Raw genomic sequence first — 22,856 nt, forward strand, 5'->3', positions numbered from 1 at the left:
TAATATGATTGTGTGGTATCTAATGCAAAGTTTGTCACATCGGGTATCTTTGGAAGGCTCATAATGTTATAGTAATGTCATAGGTTGTAATTTCATGTACATAGATATGAGGCTGAAAATGTGTCCTATGACTTAAAGCAAGCCCAGGCAAAAACTCTCCAAGAGCAGAGGGGCAGTTCACACCTCATCAGGGCATGTATGGGACAAACCCAGCCCAGCCTCACAGGAACAAAGGACACTGGCTTAGGCAGCAACAATGAATCTGTTGGAGTCTTGAGTGAGTCATCCCCCTTCCTTTGGTCAGTTTGGGATTGTGACGAGGTAAAGCTCACCCAACTCTGAAGGGGAGGCAAAGCCAAGAGGGAAGAAAGGACAAGATAAAAAGCAGAGACGTTTGCCATGTTCTTCCTCTCTCTTCCACTTCCATCTACAGACATCACCACCAAGCGACTGAAGCACTGATCAAAGGACAGAGCCTCGCTGAAGGACAACCAGCCAGCCTGTGGTGAGAAGCATCTAAGTTTGTAAGGGCACTGAAAGTGTTAATATTAGCTTAGAATGCATTTTGCTTTTGTTTCATTTGACCAAATCCGACTTGTTATGCTTTGACTTATAATCACTTAAAATCTATCTTTGTAGCTAATAAATGTGTTTGTTTATTCTACCTGAAGCAGTGTGTTTGGTTTGAAGCATGTCAGAGACTCCCCTTGGGATAACAAGCCTGGTGCGTATCAATTTCTTTGTTAAATTGACAAACTCATATGAGCTTGCAGTGTCCAGCAGGCATAACTGGACACTACAAGATGGTTGTGTCTGGGACCAGAGATATTGGCTAGTGTCATTCGGTTGCTCAATCCAAGGAGCAGTTTACATGCCAGAGGCTGTGCATGAATAGCCCAGGAGTGGGGGTTCTCACAGCAGAGCAGGGTAAGGCTGGCTCCCAGAGTCACTGGTCCATATAACACCCAAGGGTAACGTCACAGTGGTTGAAGGATGGAAGGGACATATAAATGTTTAGCGCGTCTGGCACGTGAATATCTAGCAATGCCGGGTAAACCAGTGCCATGCGAATGCCTGTTCTCACTTTTAGGTGACATTGTAAACAAAAAGCGGGCAGCATTATCTCCTGCAAATGTAAACAAATTTCTTTGTCTGAGTGATTGGCTGAACAAGAAGTAGGACTGGGTGGACTTGTAGGCTCTAAAGTTTTACATTGTTTTATTTTTGAACGCAATTATTTTTTGTACATAATTCTACATTTGTAAGTTCAATTTTCATGATAAAGAGATTGCACTACAGTACTTATATTAAGTGAATTCAAAAATACTATTTCTTTTATTTTTACAGTGCAAATATTTGTAATAAAAATCAGTATAAAGTGAGCATTGTACAGTTTGTATTGTATTGTAATTTAAATCAATATATTTGAAAATGTGGAAAACATCCAAAAATATTTATATAAATAGTATACTATTATTGTTTAATAGCGAGATTAATCCCAATTAACTTTTTTAATTGCTTGACAGCCCTAATTGCAACATTATCAAAATGGAATGTTTTGATTGACCTGAACTGAAACATTTTTTAGATTTTCAGTTTGTGACAATTTTGGAGACTTTTACTTTGTGTCCTTATCCAGGACAGGAAACATTTTAAAATCTCAAAAGTGTTCATGGATGGGAAAACAGTTTCCCTCCTATCTCTGCAGAGGAGTTTATTTGTGTTGTAAAGCAGCTGGAGAGATCATACCCAGAATCTGGCCCATCTAAATTAATCCATGCTCAAGGTTCAAAACAACAAACTCTATGTGACAGTTCTGTGTGATGTTGGGCTGAGGATTTCCCAGGAGATTCTAAAGGTGATAGGCAGGAAATGGGAAAAAGAGGGTGCATTGAGTCCAGAACTATGAGACGATTGGGCACAGAGAGTGCTGCTCTTCAGGATCTTGGGATAGATCTGGTGGAAACCTTAACTGGGGATTTGTGAGCAGAATTGCTATTTGCAGGTTTGCTGTAATTTTTTTTATATTTTGTGAATAAAAATGGAATATGTGAAAATAGCCATAAGTCTGTGTGATCAATTTACCCTCCAGTGAGAACCTGCAAAGCCTCAGATTCTACTATTGCTCTAGAAAGGGATTTCAAAACATGAGCAGGCATGCATTTTTATAGTGGATTGATTGCAAGCAATTAGTAGAGACCGTGTACTGCAGGTTTATCAACTAGAGAAGAGACTCTCTACATTTATATTGTAAAAATCAAGCCCATCTAATGGACTAAAAATCTAGATGATACAGTAAAAACTGGTTAATAAATTTGTTTTTAATGGCAAATGTTACATTTATTAACATATCAGATTATTCTATAAATACAGCAGAGGCATGGCATTCCTTAACAAATGCTACAGATCTTATTGAGTTTGGACAGTAATGAATTTCAAAATAAGGAATTTAGAGCTGGTAACTTCATGGAAAAGGTAGCGAAGCCTGTTGGCAAAAACTCTACTTTTGTTTGTTTTTTTTCCCCCTCCCCTGCATTCTTGATGTCCGTACTTGTTATAAATATAAAGGGAAAGGTAAACACCTTTAAATCCCTCCTGGCCAGAGGAAAAACCCTTTCACCTGTAAAGGATTAAGAAGCTAAGATAACCTCATTGGCACTTGTCCAGAATGACCAATGAGGAAACAAGATACTTTCAAAGCTGGGGGGTGGGGGGGGAACAAAAGGTCCTCTCTGTCTGTGTGATGCTTTTGCCGGAACCAGAGCAGGAATGCAGGTCAGAACTCCTGTAAAGAGTTAGTAAGCAATCTAGTTAGATATGCGTTAGATTTTGTTTTGTTTAAATGGCTGATAAAATAAGTTGTGCTGAATGGAATGTATATTCCTGTTTTTGTATCTTTTTGTAACTTAAGGTTTTGCCTAGAGGGATTCTCTAGGTTTTTAATTTGATTACCCTGTAAGGTATTTACCATCCTGATTTTACAGAGGTGATTCTTTTACTTTTTCTTTAATTAAAATTCTTCTTTTAAGAACCTGATTGCTTTTTCATTGTTCTTAAGATCCAAGGGTCTAGATCTGTGTTCACCTATGCAAATTGGTGAGGATTTTTATCGAGCCTTCCCCAGGAAAGGGGGTGTAGTGCTTGGGGGGATATTTTTGGGGGGAGACATTTCCACCTTGACAGTACTCAACAAGCTTTTCTTCACTATGTTTGGCAATCTGGAAAGCATTCCACACTGAGCAGGGAGTAGAACTGAGTTATTTTCCCATCCCTCAAAAATTTTCAAGATTTCAAACATTTTTTTTCTGTCTCAAATGTTATACAAAGTTGAAATTTCAAAAATGTTCACAAACAAACAAACAAACAAACAAAAAAACAGTTTTTCAGTTGGGGTCAGTCAAAATATTTCATTCCAATTTTGACTTTTTCTTATTTTAACCCTTTTTAAGCTAATCAGCCTAAATTTCTAAATGGAAAGTCACAAAACTGGAATTTTTCATTTAAATCTTGAAATGAAACATTTTAACACTTTCATACTTGTTTTTCTAAAACTTTTTGAATTAGGAGATGTGTCAGAATTGACCAATTTTAACAAATAGGCATTTTTCAACAAAACAATGTTTTTTGTTAAAAGATTCCTGACCAGCTTTAGTAGGGAAAGGTATGCTGGAACTTCTACTCTGATAAATCTCATGACTAGTTGTTTGAATCTCTTTGTCATTTCCTTAAGAGCAGTACTGAAGAAAGTCGCAAACTAAACTGCAAGATCAATACCAAGAAGATGCACAAACATAAAATATTAATTTAATCCAGCTGGAATTCGAACTCCTTTCTGAATCACATCAGAACATACATCACTAAGGTCTGATGTATACTTACAAATTAGATCAACCTAGCTCTGTTGCTCATGGCTATGAAAAATTTTGCAACCTGAATGCTGTAGTTAGGTCAACCTAAACCCTGGAATACGTGCAGGTAGATCAATAGAAGAATTCTTCCATCAACCAAGCTATCACCTCTCAGGGAGATGGATTAACTACTTTGACAGAAAAAAACCTTTTGTAGATTGTAGGAACTGTCTGTACTATGACACTACTGTAGCATGTTCATGGCCTAAGTTATGTATAGCTACTGTTGTTATTGGAAGTCCACTGAAGTAGTTGGAAAGACTCTCATTGACTTCACTAGGCTTTGGAGAAAGTCCCTAGTCAGCTAGTGTGTGGCAAGCCAGGATGTGTATTTACAGTGCACTAGTCTGTCATACATACTGGCCATACAGACCCTACTATAACTTTTAAATTCTTCCATCTGGCAATGCATGCCATTATAACTCCTATGAGGTTTTGGTTACTTTTTGAGGGCAACACCTTTGAACAGGTACCCCTGAAGAATACTGGTTACAAAAAGACTCTGCTACCATGCACTGAAAGTTCCGTAATGTGCTTTGATGTATTGCCCTTTCAAAAAGCAGTAGGTTAAAGCACATGAGTGAACTGTTAGTGCATGGAAGCAGGTCCACACCACAACTTAGTGCGTAGCAGGCTAGTGCATTGTACATTGGCTCCCTGGCTTCCCATGCACTATCTCCATGAAGACAAGCACTTGTTTTGCTGCTGCTGCTGTTCTGATTAAATTAAGATAATTTCAGTTCAGTCAAAAGGCATGGGTGGCTGACTGGATTCTGGGAGATATAAATCACATCGCATATCAGTGACAGCCGATGAGTACATGGACTATTGGTCTTATTTTCTTATGGTTTAATTTGCCAAATGCCTAGCTCATCATTTGTCAGCAAGGAAACATTACAAGTAAAACTGTGTGGTTTATTTCAAGTATTTGGGAAATGTTTTGAAAGAGACTAGGGCAGAGACCTCATTAATAGTTTTTTGGAAGGTTGTTCCAAGTATAAGAGTCAGTTTGAAGAAGTTGTGGAGATACTGGAGAAATGAAGATGAATGAAATATTGACTACAGTTCAGTGAAGGGCCTTTTCAAACAATCCATGCTTAACTAAAATATGCAGCATAAAGGGGAGCCAGTGATATTGCTGCTGTATATCAAAAGCCCTGGACTGCTAATAACTAATGGAGTTCTCCTTTAGCTCAAGTGGCCCGTGCTTTTAGAGGGGGGAGGTTGGCATTCTATTCCCCACTGACAACTTGAGGTGGTAGATAGGCATCGATATTACAATATTTTTATTACACCTTCCCATTAAACTATCATGAAAATATTTAGGGACTGCATCTATTTGCAAATGGTTAGTAATAGTTTCTGTAATCTAATGTGCTGTACAACATGATTTATCTACTAAATTACCCATTTAGAAAACACATTAAAATAACATTAAGGTTTCAAAGATAAGCACTCAAAAGTTAGGATATGCCAAAACTAAGGTTGTCTGTACAACTTTAATTTTTCCCTCTTATGCATATGCATTATGGTATAGTCTTTAATTACATGATCAGATATTATTTTTCCACAGAATATCTACCTCATTCATGTATATAGATCCAAATGCTCCTGTTTATGCTGGAAGGGCATATAAATAAAGTTCTACTAGCAAGATTGTTAGGATCAATGGATTAATTAGATGCTATGTAATGCATCCTTTTGCTAGCACAAAACCTCAATTCTTATGGTCCTGTGTCATGATTTAAAGCTAAACTTCATACCACAACAGAAGGTGTACGTTGTGTGTGGTTAACTTAAACATACAGGAAAATTGCAAGCAAGTTGCAAATCTGGTTTCACTTTTGTACCGTATATTTAAATAATGAATATATAAAGTGGATTCTAACCCAAACACTCTTAGCTTACTTACAAAGCTGTAAGTTTTGTCATAGGTTATTCCCCACCCAAGCAGAAACAAAGACAAAAGCGATTGCAAGAGGAAAAAATAAGAGTATGGAAAATACACTTTGTTAGGGTAGCTGCATGATGCTTGCTGCCAATGTCAGGCCAAAAATATGGCACCATTCTTAAAAAGGTCAAATATCCCAGATTTCTCGGATGTCACGCTGGATCAAAAGACAAGGCTCCATCCTCCTTGATGCTTCGATGGGATGGCGTTCTCCTTTCTCCAGGTTCAGCAGAAACAGCATTCTGAGAGCAGGAGAGGATCAATAGGATATATTATTAGACCCAAGCAATGTTGTGGCCTGAGGTTCAGTAGACTTTATGCACATTAGACCAGTAATTTGAAGCAAAAAATAAAGGATAGCTCTCGATTTCAGTCTATGGAAAACCACATACATTATTATTCCAGTCCTCTTTCTAACCTTGTGCTAAAATCCCCAGAAAAATTTTATCTCAAAATCAATGCAACCTTGATATAGTTGGAAGGCCACTTCTGAAACCAAGGTTTCAGTTTGCATTGCATCGGTCCTTCCCTTACTTTAGTTAAGGATGATGGCTTTTCCAGGTCATAGTTCATTAGTTAGGCCTTTATAGCCACTTGTACAGTCTCTTCCACAGGTTGGCCATTCTGTCTGTTCCATTGTCACAACAGCCACTCTGCTCTGATGTCAACACAATAAAGTTTCCATCTTCTAGCCTGTGAAGCTATAGTTACGCTGGTGACTGGACACAGGTCATGCATGTGGTTGTGCCATAACCTGCTACCATCCACATCCAAACCCCAGAAACACGGGTTTCAAGGCAAGTACTGGGCAAGAATAATAGCACACTTGAGGGTGTGGATATGAGCAAACCTTGGACTGTGGCACAGCCTTGTGCCCAGGCCCATTTGTCCTGTGGACAGGGTAAGGGACGTGTACCAGGTCCCAAGTTTAACAGTCCTTCAGCCTCTTTCCCACAATACACTGACTCTTTCCTACCTGACCTGTGCCCAAATGTATGACTGTCCCCAGTCTCGCCAGTAGTAGCGGCTGTGCTGACCACTTCAGAAAAGTTTTCCGCTATACTTCTTTTCACCCGTACACATGGACATGAAACCTGCTCTGAGAGACGCCACCTGGTCATCCGAGCACACCTGGGTGCTCATCGATGTGTGGTCAGAGTTTGCGGTCCTCTATGACTTCTCCCACAGCATGAGGAACGTCCATCTCTACTGGGAAGTTTTGGAGAGGCTGGTGTAGGCAGGCATTCATTGGATTCCAGCCCAGTACCAGGAAATGGATAAAGTGCTTCAGGCTCTGGTACCAGAAAGCAAAAGACTCCAATAATCACTCAGTAGTCACAACCCCCACCTCAAATCTGCCAGCCTCGTGGTCTGAAAGGATGCCGATAAGGGCCAGGACAAGGAGGCAGCAAGGACTGTGGAGGAGGAGGACCTGGAAGACCTGGAGGAAGAGGAGCACGTTATCCTGCACTTCTACCCAGAGAAGCTGGCTCAGCAAGCCCCTCCTGACAAGTCAGAGAAGAACCCTGAGACTCAGCAGGTTCCAGAACCTGAGGTTGGTAAGTTAAACCCCCACCCGCCCCACCAACATCCTCTCCCTTGTTCTCTGGGGCAGGACTGGAAGACCACCCACCTCCTTCCCGCCCCCACAATGATCCCCCAACCAGGACATACTGTAAATTCAACATTTACTGAATTACCATGAAACAGTACAAAGCTTTAGTCAGAAACTGTAGAACAGGTTGTCAGACCACTATCATACTGACCCATGGTCTGTTTATTTGTTGGCCAACAGGCTGATAGTGAGGGAGGGGATGGAAACATGCAGTTGGGGAACAAGACATTTGTACAGGACAAAGTTACAGGGTTGGTTTAGTATCAGGGCCAGTTATGTACTGGAAGGAGAAGGGGAAACTTTGCTTCTCTGAGGAATGCAATGGAGGTCTCTGTCACAGTACAAGTGTTCTGAAGTATTCCCGGTCCCTGGTGTCCAGGGTCTCCCCACTCAGAGCCAGGATGCACAATCCAGGAGAAAGGAGGGGACAGTATCCTGCCCCAATAGCTTTGCAAATACAATACCATGTCCCTTTGCAGTGGGGAGGTGAGTGGCTTGCAGTCCTGATCAGAAAGTTCATGGAACAAAGTACAGTTGCTGTGTGACTCTTCTTCCCCATTCTTTTCTCCGCTCTTCGCTGGACAAAGGGGATGAATTTTCTGACATTGCAGGAGCTGGCCTGAGGATGGGTGGGCATTTGCAGAGGTTCTCTTCCCCCCGCTCTATGCAGGCTCCATCTGCTAACCTGGAATATAGTCTTATTTCCATTCAGATTGCCTCCCAGTCCCGTAAACACATGTCCACAAATTTCTAGTGCAGCAGAAACTTCAGCTTAAGGTTCTTAATGTTCAATGGCAGAGCAAATGTACTTGGTCCACCTTCACAGTTCACCTAACCCCTCAATACAGTTATATGTACATGGGTAACAAGCAGCACAAACATCTCTCGGGCATAGACTGCCAGATCCCCTGCTTAGTTTGAAGTTGCATTCCCATTTTGCCGGGTTGTTGATGTCAGGGTAGGTTTTCATTAGCCAGAGTAGGAGCAAGTATGCGGGGTCCCACAGAATAACTCTGGGCACAGAAACACCATATAGAACCATGTCATTTCTGGGGAATAAAATCCCTTCCTCACACTTCAAGTACAATCCTTATATCCCCAGCACACTGGCATTCCTGTGTGTCTAACCTTAGTGTTCATGAACCTGCCTTTGTGATCCATTAAGCCTTGAAGAATAAGTGAATGGTAGCCTTTTTTGATTGATATACTTGCACCTTTTGGTGGGCATAGTATGGGGATATGGGTGCTATTGATGACCTCTGAGCAGTTCAGAAACCCCATTCTCTGGAACCTAGCTATAATTGCTGGAAGCTTGGAAATGGCAACCACCCGTGGGTAGAGGAGTGATAACTTTGCAAACCTGCACTACCATGAGCCTGACAGTGGTCTTCCCCACTCTGAAGTGGCTTGTGACTGATGGGTAGCTGTCCGGTATTGCAACTTCCAAAGGGCAATAGCCATACACTTCTGCACCAATATGGGTCTTTGGACCCAAGTGTTCTGCTACTGTAGGGTGGAGGCCAGCTCCTCAAAGAGCTCCATGAACATCTGTTTCCTCATTCTGAATTTCTGCAGCCACTGGTCATCATGCGAAGTTTCCAATATGATGTGATCCCACCACACCAGGCACCCTCCACACTGCACTATGCACCACACCTGGTCCTGGAGTGGTGGTCCACCCATGGATATACAGTCACAACAACAGCAGTCTCCTGCATGCCTGTGTAATGGGACAGCAGTGGATCAGTCACTGCCCTGGTCACCTGTCTCTGGCTTATGAGAGAGGATGAAGTCCAGTCACCCAAGATTCTTGCTAGTTGTGTGCTGCAGTGCACACACATGGCTCCTGCAAGAAGGAGCAGGAGCAGAAACACATCATTAGGCACTTGCTCCATGTCTTCCACCAAGTTGTAAAGTGGGGTGAGCAGGAACTGCCATCAACAAATATGTGAAGATGGCGGACAGTACCAACAACACACTGCCAGGCAGTTCCTAGAGTGTGTCCTGTGATACACAGAACCCTGGGATACTGCCCCTGAAATCCTAATGCCAAACAACTTTAATACCAAAAAGCAGCAGTGTGGATGTGTGAATATGCATGTATACAGTTTGTATTCATGTCCACCACAGCATATGTGCACACTCAGCGTGGATATGGGGGTACATGTGAGATCATATCCATGGGTAAATACCCAACTATGTGTGCCACTGTAGACATAGCCTAAATGTCATAAACAGAAGAACTGCAAACTCAAAGATGATCAGGTCTGAAATAGGTTAGTTCAAAGGCGTGCAGGACTAGAAAGCAACACACACCCTCCCGAAAGTTTTGGCCATTTATTTATTAAATTTATTTCTTCACATTAAAGGGTAAAAATCAGTTTACATCATTTATTTGCTAATGCTGCTGTCCATCAATGGTTTCAGTTTACTGAGAGGGAAGTCATTCTTCTTGGCTGACAGCTCAAGAGAGCATTGTTTTTGTTTTGCAGTACAATGTAGAGAAAGATGATTAAGAAGCTGATAGATATAGCAAGGCATTCTAAACTGAAGAAGTTGGCACTTGATAAGTTTGCATTTCTCCCCAGAAGTTTGCTGCTGTCAGGCTTTAAAGCACTCTATTAAACTTATACAAGGGTTCAGGCTGTCCTTGCAAGTGTCATTAGCAGTGCAAAATCAGCTGATTCAAGGAGGAATTGAAGTGAGAGCCTATTTCAGTACCTGAGGACATGTTGGAGTTCAGGATAGTCAACTTTATCTCAGCTGAAAAGGTAGAGGTGAAGTGGAAGATGCTAATGATGACCTCACAGGATCATCTGCAAATTAATCTTATCTGCAACAACTTTCAATATGTCATCCAAATCTGTTAATGGGGAGAGGTTGAAAGTGAAACAACTTTTGCCCAAACAATATTTTGCAGTTTTGTGCAACCCAGCCTAGCAGAGTAACCAGTGTCATTTTTGTCATCTTAGTACTGGAGGAGTTCTTCATATGTCCCATTGTTAACTAGGAATACTGGTTGTGATGGGGTGTACCAGGCCCAGAGACCTCCTGCTGGAGGCCTGAGGAGCAGCCAATCAGGGCTGGGCCCTCCCCATATAAGAAGGGCTGCAGCGCAGACCAGAGTCAGTCTCTTCTTGGAGCTTGAGAAGGGAGGAGGACTGGCTGCCTTGCAGGCAGAGGGTAGCAAGCATCCTGAACACAGCAGTGCTGCAGGCAGAGACCCAGAGATCTAAAGGCAGCTCCTGGCAGGCTGCAGGGATCTGCAGACTGAGGCCCTGTTGCAAGGGCAAAGAGGGTGCTAGAGCCACGTGGGAAGTGGCTAGACCGTGGACTGCAGTTTGCCACTGTAGGAGGTGGCTAGACAGACTGCAGGTCTCTCTGGAAGTGGGGGAACATTGAGTGTGGCACAGCCAGAGGGCAGTGTCACTGAAGAGGATGCTGCAGTCCTGGGAGTGACATGGGTCCAGGACCAGAGGTGTCAGCAGGCGAGGCACCACCAGAAAATAGTGCAGCGCTAATTCCCAGACAACCAGCAGGAGGTGACGTGGTGGTGAGTCGCACTCCATCACACCAATTCAATGTGTTTGTTTGCTTTTCTTTTTGGCTATACATATATTGTAGGCCTTTGGGGACAGGGTCTTGGTTATATATATATATATATATATATATATATATATATATATAGTATTCTATTATAGGCAGGGCTAGTAGTACAACATGTTAAGGTTATTCATTATAAGACTGTCAGCTGCTCTGGGCCAGAGTGGGGCTGAGAACTGAAACTGAGGACAGGAAGTCTGTCTCTCCTGTACTTTCAGTTTTACACCCCCCCCTCTGCTGGCACCCAAGCAGTGTGGGTCAGATGCAAAGGGGACAAAGTCCAGACTGAGGAGGAGGGAAAGGAGTAGATTGGGACAAGGAGTCTGAGACTGGGACCATAGATACTGAGAGAGAAACTGGGACTGTCTGGGCAAAGGGACTGAGACTGGGGAAAGGAAGCTGGGACTGGTTGGGTAAGGATACTGGAACTGGTGTGAGGAACCCAAGGAGGGGAGATTGGCACTGGGTTGTTAAGGAAAATGAAACTGGCCAGGAGTATGGAAGAGACAGGACCTGGACAGTCACAGATTGGAGGAAATTGAGCAGAAGTCAGACTTGAGCAGAAGAGTATGTTCTCACTGCAGAACGCTCCCCTCCAAAGCCTAGAATTGATCTCAAAGTTCCCGCCTTGATCACTCTTCCTCCACTGTCAGCAAAATCTGTAAAATTTACTGACAAAGTGTGTGTCTCATCCCCATGTAGTTCAGGTCCACACAGTTTGAAGGCAAAATGGTGCCATGAAGGACAACCTACTGCTGCTATTAGTTACTCCACTAGCTCAAGTGGCAGAGATCTGTGTGGTGGATTAAAAGGTTCCAACCCTGCTGATGATCCATGTGGGTATCAATATAATAGGATTTCAGGTTTTTTCAGTTTGCTTTTTTAAGATCTAAGGGGTGTGTGTGTGGGTGTAAAAATATATATATATATATATATATATATAAACACACACAAAACCCTGTGTTAAAAGAACATCATTATGGTTGCAAAGTCAAGCACTCAAAAGTTAGGAAATGCCAGAATTAATGTTGCCTGTGGAACCTCAATATGTCCCCCTTGTGAATATGTATGATGATACATCTTTAGTTTACAATTACAGTCGGGCAAAAGGGCAGATGTGCAGGGAGTGAAAATCAATGGTGAAAATCTAACTGAAAGGAGCTGAAGGAGAAGAATGTATGTTGTTGCATAGGACCAGGCTTAAGTGGTAGCATTTAGAAAAAAAAAAAGTGTTGAGGGGAATTTTAACTGTGTGAGGAAACCAGGGGAGCACCTCAATTAGTAATCCTGTCACACTCCCAAATCGAGGGGATAAAGAAGATGGCACTATAAAAATACAGACAGTGAATTTTTTGTTAAGAGATGTGATTTTTTTTTTTTGGCAGCTTGTTCACCAAAAAATGCAGTTTGTGAATTTTGTTTAAATCTGGCAAATACTTTCACCTGGAAAAAATGGGGAAATAAAAATTGAAACATTTTGTCTCAACACTTTCAAAATGAAAATTAGTCAGGGCTTTTTAGTTAAATTTAAAGACTCCACACAAGGGTAAAAATAACCCACGCTTAAAATTAAACAGATGTTTCTCGATGAAATGAAAAACTGATAATTTTTGGTTTTGGGGTGAACTGAAACACAATTTTTTTTTCCAGATTTTTCAGTTTGGCCACCAAACCAAAAAGTCAATTATTCACCCAGCTCTAGTTTTTTGCATCTATTTACATTGTAAATTTGGTGGCCTCTTCTTCCTCTGTTATATATAGGGTTCAGCATACTTTTGATGTTTAATATTTGTCACTGTTTATTTCATTACTTAAAAAAAACCAAAACCTCAAACAGTTCAGTCTCTTCAACAATAAAACTCTTCAGACCAATGGTCATTAGTTTAAAAGAAATGTTCTTAGATTAGCTAATTCCCTCAAAACATTTGAAATCTTTTGAATCCCATCTTTCACCGCTGTTATTGATTTATGCTCATTTTTTTTTTCATATGCACAGGAAATTTGAATATATTCAAATATCAGATTTGTTTTTTTTTTAAAAGGATCATTGTCAGCTATCTTCACCATGAATTGCCTGACAAACTTTTCCATAGTGGTAAAAGCTTAAACTATAATGACTTAGGGTTGAATAGTTCCCTGTGCAGATGTTTTCCTCACTTAGACAGAAAACCCAGGGCCTGATTCTCCATTCCTCTGCACTTTGTCATTTATATACCAGGGTAAAGTGTGTGTAAAATACTACTACATCAGAAGACTAGCATTTTATGCCCAGTTTACTCTATTTCAGACAGGCATACATGACTAAACAGGATGCAGGATAGTGGAAAATCAGACCATCAGTGACTCTTCCTGATTGTTCAGAAATGGGACATCCCCTTCCCTGCAACAGAATAAGCTGCTCTCCTATGCAGAAAGACAAACATGTTAGCATAATGCTGATTAATTCCAGACATCACACAATTCAGTCTCTGGGGAGGGTGTACAAATCCTGCAGAAATGCTCTCTCTTCTGGCCTCACCCCTTCCCCACTCATGGAGTCCCAACCCCACTGTATACCCATGAAGTATCCTTGGGAATGGAGGCAACAAGAGATGATGCCAAAAAGCCAGCATTCTCTCCCATCCCTGCTTTGCATGCCCAGTCTAGATACCATCCTGACTCAGAGGCAGAGGGAACAACAGAGCTCTTGATTTACTTCTCTTTTCAATGGGAGAGAAAGATTTGTAACTGCTGGAAAAAGTAGGGAGAAATTCAAAGAAATGGCTGCTCATTCAACGTGAGTCCTTGCTGGGAACCCAAGAACATTCACTGACTAGTTTATTCTCAGAATAAAACCAGATTGAAATTACTTTGAGGATACGTCTACACTGGAATAAAAGACCCAAAGCCTGGCTGCAGCTGGCCCAGGTCAGCTGACTTGAGTTCACAGGATTCAGACTGCAGGGCTAAAAATTTGCCGTGTAGACTTTGGGCTCAGGCTGGAACCTAGGTCTAGGACCCTCCCCATCATGGGCTCCCAAGGCCCAGCCTCAGCCCAAGGTTGAATATCTACATAGCAATTTTACAGCCCAAGCCTGAGTTTGCTGACCCAGCCCAGCCGCAGGTGTTTAATTGCTGTGTGAGTGTAGGAAGTCTGACAATACAGATGCAGCACATTAATCCTCTATTGTTTTTTGCTGGATCTTTAATATACATTCTAAAAAATGTTCAGTCATAGAACTAATAATTGAATGTCATGACCTAAAGCTATTACAGAGCTAAAATATTGTATGGAACCACATAAATAAGTATAGATATTAGAAGAATACTCTTATTCACTAAGCTCTAATTAAATAATTAAAACAATCAATTATCTATCATGGAATTACATAATCCCCGATTCTAGTTAGAAATAATTAGGTAAATTGGCTTAATTTTATAGACACTGTTCCCAGGAAATAGAATGGAAATATTTCATTTTGATTGGCTTTAATAATTTTGTGTTGTCAGGAGAGTTGAGAATTGAGATGTGGTGATTCTTAAATCTTATCTATCATAATTTTAAGCTTCTGAGAATTGTAATTAATATGAGAAGGTTTTTAAAAATCTTTTCTCTCTTCAGTAGTTTTTTATGCCTTTTTTCTTTATTTTTTTATATTTTTCTTTATATATTTTATATAATTATATTTCTAATAAAAGATGAAAAAATGTTTTCTTTTAAAGTCTTGATAGCAGTATTCTGGAACTAGACCTTTATGACTGAATCTTGAACATACAGGAACCTCTATGGCAGTATTGTGATACATTCTTAACCTAGAGGTGAGGAACTTACTAACTGTTCATCTAGACAAGCCCTAAGATGCTTCAAGACCTTCAGCTGGAAGGTGCTACAAAGCTGCAGAGTGTTTCACAGTGCCATTCTAGAATAAGAATGGAATAAATGCACCCATTGTACCCAACAGTACTAGCATCTGGATCAATAGTTCAATAAAGGCCCTTACTCAGGAAAAAATACCCTTTAGCCTTAATGACTATTTTGCCTGAATAAGTACTGTAGTGTCTGACCCCAGATAGAAGTGTATTCTAATTAAGAGCCATACTCCAAAGTCAGGAAGATATGAAGTAAGCAGGCAACACTAGGTGAATAGGATCAAGCCCAGTTGTGTAGCCAATTTCCTGTACTTTCTTCTGCCTTAAGTAAGGGGAGTGGGAAAATCAGGAGTTCGAGTTCCACCAGTTGGGGCATGGGGTGGAGCATTCTATCCAAGCTGGGCTTCAAAGAGTCCCTGTTCTAGCTGATGCCAGTAAGGTCTCTGGTGGACGATTGGAGCGTGATGTTTCCCTAGGAACCATGCAGACCTATGCTTGAGACTCATAGGTCATGACAGCCTGTAGGTGCCTAAGTTCATGTTGTAAAAGTTCCCTAGACCCCTATGTTTCCACCTTTGAGCATATAACAGATGCCTACAGTAAGGCTGAGGTATCTCCTCCCTAAGCCACAGAGCAATTTACAAATGAGGGAAGACAGGTTTCAGCTAGCTAAGCCATGTACAGGGCCTGATTTGGCAGGCATGCTCAGAGGCCACCTACCCAATCAGGCCCTTCAGATCACTTCACCTAAAACAGATGGGTGGGGCAGGAGAGGAGGCAGACCTCCCTTATCAGCTTTAGCCGAGTGGTTAGGATGCTTACCCCCACCCCAGTTAAAGTCCACCCTTTTCCTGAGAGGGAGAAGATATTGGAACAGGAATCTACCAACTCTTAAGCAAGTGCCCTAGCCACTAGGCCATAGAATCATTCTAGCACTTTTGCTGGCCCACTTCATATTTAATTACTAAATTATTTAATTAATGTGGAACAACTTCAAAAGGAGGAGAGTGAAGGAGCCCCACATCAGAATATCCCAGTAGATGGGGCTCTCAACCTGAGAGGGGACGGATCCCAGTTCAAATTCCTTTTCCCTCCCTCAGGAGGAGCGGGGAGTTGAACAGGGGTCTTTCAGATTCTAGTTGAGTATCCTGACTACAAGGCTAAAAGTTATGAGGGAGGTCTTCCTCTTCTCCCCCACCCCCTTTTTTGTTTTGGCCTCACATGTAACTTGGGCATCCAAACACCTATCTTTCCCCAGTTCTTGGACTATAAGAAGAGACAGGAATTTCGGCACTGAACTTCATGAGAGGGCCAGGGCTTAGCGCACACCATCGGATTGTTATCTCCCACTGGCTGGCTTAGGTGGCTCTCCACCTAGCGTATTGATTTTGTGGCTTTCATCCTAAGGCACCAACCTCTCTCTATTCATTATATAGGAGCCTAGTGCCTGACTCAGGCTTTGTGGATTGCAGTGTCATTCCTGTGAGTTTCAAGGCACCATGACACTCACTGTTGCAATGCCTATGTCCCTTTGTGGATCTGGCTTTGCTCTGTTCCAATACTGAACAGTATTATCCCTGATACTGCTCTGGTTGTCTCTTTGCTTCACAACAAGAGCTTCTTCCTAGAACCTCCTATAGCCCCTCTTACTACAGATGTAAAGAAACTGTATACAGCCTCACATTCAGGGCCTTCTGGGAGGTATTGACACCTTCATTGCTCCCTGAAATCAGTAGGAGCTGAGGACCAGAGGTGGGGAATATAAAAGGCCAGAGGAGGCTAAGCCTCCCCAAACAGCCAGCCCCACCATCTTTGGAGTGTGCTGCTGCTGAAAGGGTGGGTGCCTGGACCATGGTCCCACCCTTGTTCTGCCCTGAGGCCTCACTCCCGCTTGTCCTCTTCCCTCCGAGGCCCCACCCTCCCTCCATCTCCCACTCTACCGGCATGAAGCCCTCATGGGAGGGGACGAAGAGGTGCACTAGAGTGGTGAGCAGCCAGCTGAAGGAGGGCGTGAAGAAGTGTGAGCGGTGGGTGGGGCTCGAGGAGGAGGCAAAGAGACATGAGCAGTCAGTGGGTTGGCAGGGGGGACCTGAGGGAGGGGGATGAGTGGGGCCAGGGGTGGAGTGTGAGCAGGGCTTCAGGAGGAGGAGGCTGAGTGGGGGCAGACTTTGGGAAGGGGTCGTGGTCCAGGCATGCCAACCTCCCCACATGGAGTCACGCACTGCCCATGCTGAGGACCTTGGATTTTCTCCACAGACAATGGAGCCCAATGTATCAGATGTTTCTTTTAAAAGTTCAGTATTTGTTTTTAAGGTTTCAGAATTCAAACTTTAGCTCCATTCAAAATTTAGATAAAATGTCCAGTTTAAAAAAATACAAAATCAGTGCATACACTCCAATAAAAAGTTTCTTCTTCCTAACTGACTAGTTATTACTTTTAAAATCTATACAACATTAACTCTTTCAAGACCAATCTTGAAAACTTTAGTTTTCAAGTATGGCTGAGGAGCAAATAACTGATAACAAATAACATCTCCAGTGAATTAAGCCTCATTTCTTTGTGCAAGTTTTCCAGACCTCCTTAAGATTTCCTTAATTTATTCATTGTTTGAAGATACTCAACAAAAGGTCAATGAATAAGTCTTAGTTTGTGGATTGTTCATGAACAGTCAATTGTGGTTTATTCAATATAGAATCATAGAATCATAGAATCATAGAAATTATATGGCTTAGCTTTGATTGAACACACAAAATGCAGAGCACTATTTCAGTTTGCTTAATGGCTCAACGTAATTCTTAGCAATCAGATTCATGAGGTGAAAATTTATGTTTGAGTTCAGAATTCATTTTCCACAGATATTCTCTAATAGTCACTTAACCATCAGGGTTTCAAACATTTCTGCCAGTAAACTAGCTTGCTATTATATTATTAGAAAGGAAGCCCAAGAGGAGCCATCACATTACAGACCTTAGTGGAGACATAGCAAGATTAAAGACTAACACAATGGAATTTGATTAATGTTACAAATACTATAGAATGCTGCTGACTAACAGAATGATTACTATGATTATCCCTAGTATTATGAAAACTTGGTCCTTTTAGGGCCTAATCCAACACTCTTTGAAGACAATGGGAGTTTTTCCACTGATTTCTTTGGGCTTTGGATCAGGCCCTTAAGGCATTTATAGCTAGGGCCCTACCAAATTCATGGTCCATTTTGGTCAATTTCATGGTCATAGGATTTTTTAAATTGTAAATGTCATGATTTTAGCTATTTAAATCTGAAATTTCATGGTGCTGTGATTGTAGGGGTCCTGACCCAAAAACGAGTTGTTGAGGGGTCACAAGGTTATTGTAGGAGAGGTTGCAGTACTGCTACCCTTATTTCTGCGCTGCTGTTGACGGCAGCATTGCCTTCAGAGCTGGGCAGATGGAGACCGGTGGCTGCCAGCCAGGAGCCCGCTCTGGAGGCATAGCCACTGCCAGCAGCAGCGCAGAAGTGATGGTGGCATATATGGTATTGCCACCCTTACTTCTGCGCTGTTGCTGGCAGGGCGCTGCCTTCAGAGCTGGGTGCCTGGCCAACAGCTGCCATTCTCCGGCTGCCCAGCTCTGAAGGCAACACAGAAGTAAGGGTGGCAATACTGTGATCCCCCTAAAATAACATTGCAATCCCTCCCTCCTCCCCACAACTCCCTTTTGGGTCAGGACCCCCAATTTGAGAACTGGTCTCCCCCATGAAATCTGTATAGTATTGTGTAAAAGCACCCAAAAGACCAGATTTCACCGGGGAAGACCAGATTTCATGGTCTGTGACACATTTTTCATGGCCGTGAATTTGAATAGGGCCCTATTTATAGCAAATGATTGGGTAATGATAATACCTAGCTTTTATATAGTGCTTTTCATCCATAGCTCTCAAAGCATTTTACAAAGGAGGCCAAAATCATTATCAGTAGTATTATCTGGGTGTCAGGTGGCTCCTGGCTTCTTGACTGAGGGACTAACTAATTGTGAGCAAGTCAATTGACCCTCCCTGCACCTCAGTCAATCAACTTGTACATCTCTGTGCTGCATGTTGTAAAATCTCTCTGGACAAATCAGCCCAATTATTTAGGAGTACTGGATTTTCTATGGATCCTATGTAATACAACTTACCTGGAACACTATACTTGGAGTTAAAAATGCCACATTTTTCTTTTCCTCACTGTTTCCGATATGCTTCTTTGGTTTACAAGTGCCAACAGACATTATATAGTACAAGGAAACCAGTGAGACAGATAGTCCAACTTTACCATCCAAACAGATGGACATGAGACTAGGCAGCCAACAGAACAGGTCTGTTTATCACCTTATTATCTTCTAGATGTTTGCAAATTGATTGCTTAATTGTTTGCTCCATTATCTTTCCAGATACAGAAGTTAAGCTAACTGGTCTGTAATTACTGGGGTTATCCTTATTTCCCTTTTCATAGATTGGCACTATATTTGCCCTTTTCGAGCCTTCAGGAATCCCTCCCGTCTTCCATGACTTTTCAAAGCTAATCCCTAATGGTTCAGATATCTCCTCAGTCAGCTCCTTGAGTATTCTAGGATGCATTTCATCAGGCCCTGGTGACTTGAAGACATCTAACTTGTCTAAGTATTTTTTTAACTTGTTGTTTTCCTATTTTAGCTGCTGATCCTACCTCATTTTCACTGACATTTGCTATGTTAGATGTCAAATCACCCCCAACCTTCTTGATGAAAACTGAAACAAAGAAGTCATAAGCATCTCTGCCATTTCCACATTTTCTCTTATTATATTTCCCCCCATCATTGAGTAACGGGCCTACCCTGTCCTTTGTCTTACTCTTGCTTCTAATGTATTTGTAGAATGTTTTCTTTTTTCCCTTTATGTGTCTAGCTAGTTTGATCTTGTTTTATGCCTTGGACTTTCTAATTTTGTCTCTGCATACTTGTGTTTATTTGTTTATATTCATCCTTTGTAATTTAACCTAGTTTCCACTTTTTGTAGGACTTTTTTTGATTTTTAGATCATTGAAGATCTCCTGGTGAAGCCAGCATGGTCTCTTGCCATACTTCCTATCATTCCTACGGAGTGGGAAAGTTTGCTCTTGTGCTCTTAATAATGTCTTTTTGAAAAACTGCCAATGGTCTTAAATTTTTTTTCCCCTTAGACTTGCATCCCATGGAATCTTACCTACCAACTCCAAGTTTGCTAAAGTCTGCCTTCTTGAAATCCATTGTCTTTATTTTGCTGTTCTCCCTCCTACCATTCCTTAGAATCTGTGAACTCTCCGTTTCATGATCACTTTCACCCAAGCTGCCTTCCACTGTCAAATTCTCAACCAGTTCCTCCCTATTTGTCAAAATCAAATCTAGAACAGCCTCTTCCCTAGTAGCTTTCTCCACCTTCTGAAATAAAAAAGTCTCTAATAGAGTCCAAGAACTTGTTGGAAAATCTGTGCCCTGCTGTGTTATTTTCCCAAGAAGATGTCTGATTAGTTGAAGTCCCTCATCACCACCAAGTCCAGTGCTTTGGATGATTTTTTTAGTTTTTTTTTTTAAATTACCTCTTCTTCCTGATTTGGTGATCTGTAGTAGACCCCTGCCATGACATCACCCTTGTTTTTTACCCCTTTTTTCATTTTCTACTTCAAGTCTGTCTCCTATTTCCATCTCAACCTCCATCCAAGTGTATACATTTTTAATATATAAGGCAATACCTCCTTCCTTTTTTCCCTGCCTGTCCTTCCTGAGCAAGCTGTACCCTTCTATACCAATATTCCAGTCATGAGTATTATCCCACCAGGTCTCTGTGGTGCCAACTATGTCATAGCTGTGTTTGTTATTTGTTCTTCCTGCTTATTCCCCATACTTCTAACATTAGTATACAGACGTCTAAGATACTGATTTGATTTCTTCCCCCCGCCCTCCAGTTCTGTCTTGTCTCTCCTTTATCCCTGCTATAACAGCCCATGTTCCCCACAAATTCCAACCCTTCTACCAGATCTCCATGTTTTTGACTTACTTGTTGGCTTTGGGCACCTGCCCCCTTCGAACCTAGTTTAACTTGTTGAAGGTAGACAGAAGTGATATTTAGTATAAAGATTGCCACATAATCCAGTTATCCAGGGAAACAGTAAGAGGTAAGTGGCTCTCAACTGGTTATTTTAACACTGGCAAGAAATAATATTTCTTGGTTAATTATAAAATGGCATATAAATTTTGGTCAAAATTAATACTGATTCTCTTTATATCTGTTAGGACGTCTCCTTAATAGGATAGATTGCAGATGTGTTTCTAGCCCATTAATGTTGATCAGCTGATTTTCATGTCCTAATGTTCATAAAAATTATCTACAGGAAAACCCAAGCTATGACTTGGCTTTTGTATCAGACAACTCTTCTGATCTTCTATCTAGGCAGATTATTCATATTTGGATTTGGTGTTTTCTTTTCCCCCCCATTCACATGATCTTTTCTCTAATTCAGTATTTTCTTTGTGCATATAAACATCTTGCAAATACCTTTAAAATACTTTTTATATATATAACATGGAGAGAAATTCATGAACAGAAATTATCTCAAGACATTTTTCAGCTTGGTTTTATTTTACATATTAGACCTGAAACTGGCAATTTTGGCATTCTGTGTCTATTCTATTGACTTTACTCACCTGCATTTCATGATGCAATCAGGAATGTTATGATTTGTTTGCTCTCCCAATTTGAATATCCTTAAATCGTTTCTTTAACAAAGACCTCAGAATCTTAAATATTTCCAATAATCATGGGTTTTGCGTTAGTGTCTAGCACCCTGCTATCCAAGCGTTGCATAAAATTCAAGAGTATAAACACCCAGAACTAAAAAATATAAATCTCTCTCCCTGTCTTGCTCCAGGATAAAAAAGAGTATTAATGTTGGTGGGGTGTGTTTGGACCAATTTTTTAGGTCTCGAATTCAGGAAAGCACTTCTATTCAGGACAGCACTTAAGCACATGCTTAAATCTCATTAAGTTAATAGGACTTAAACACGTACTTAATTTTAAGCATGTGTTTAAGTAATTTCCTGACTAGGGATGCTTTCTTAAACTGAGGCTTATATGAGCATGAAGGCCCAGACCCACAAAGGGACTTAAGCACCTAGAAAATCACTGGAGCAACAATGGGAGCCATAGCCTGATTTAGGCACCCAGACTCTCTATACAATGCATGAGGAGAGACAGGCACTTGAGAATGTGATCCACAGAAGCCAGCACAGTAGACAGGAAGCAGCCTAAGCTAGACAGTAGGAGACACCAATGAGAGCAATGTGTCCTAACGCCTCTCTTACAGAGTTAGGTACCCAAGTCCAGACTATAGGAAGGCACCTATCCCTGCTTGCAATCCAGAGCTGGGACCCCCATCTCCTGAGGTCAGACACCTTAGGTACCAAAAGTTTCTTGTGATAATATCTCTGCCTAGCTCCATACAAAATAACTAGGTGGGAAAGGAGGAACTGTTCCCTTTAGCCTAGTGGTTAGGGTATGGACTCAGTGTAGGGGCAATCATAGGTTCAATTTCCTTCTGTCTGATAAAAAGAAGGGATTGGAAGAGGGGTTACTCACTTCTGAGATGAGTGTCCCAACCACTAGACTTCTCATACCCTTATTCTTCAGTTTTGTGGCATAGCAGACTTACTTTCTGAATCTATGACCACCATGCACTGTCCTTGTATCTTTTTCATGACTTAGAGCAGATGTTGGCAAACTATGGCCCAGGGGCACATCCAGCCCTTCGGAGGTTTTAATCCATCCCTCAAGCTCCCACCGGGTAGCAGGATCTGTGGCTTGCCTCGAGGGCTTGTCCTGTTCTGCACATACCATGACTCCACGTGGCTCCCGAAAGCAGTGGCACATCCCCCCTCCGACTCCTAAACATAGGG

The sequence above is a fragment of the Dermochelys coriacea genome, chromosome 4 (assembly GCF_009764565.3).
Source record: "Dermochelys coriacea isolate rDerCor1 chromosome 4, rDerCor1.pri.v4, whole genome shotgun sequence".
Lineage (NCBI taxonomy): Eukaryota > Metazoa > Chordata > Testudines > Dermochelyidae > Dermochelys > Dermochelys coriacea.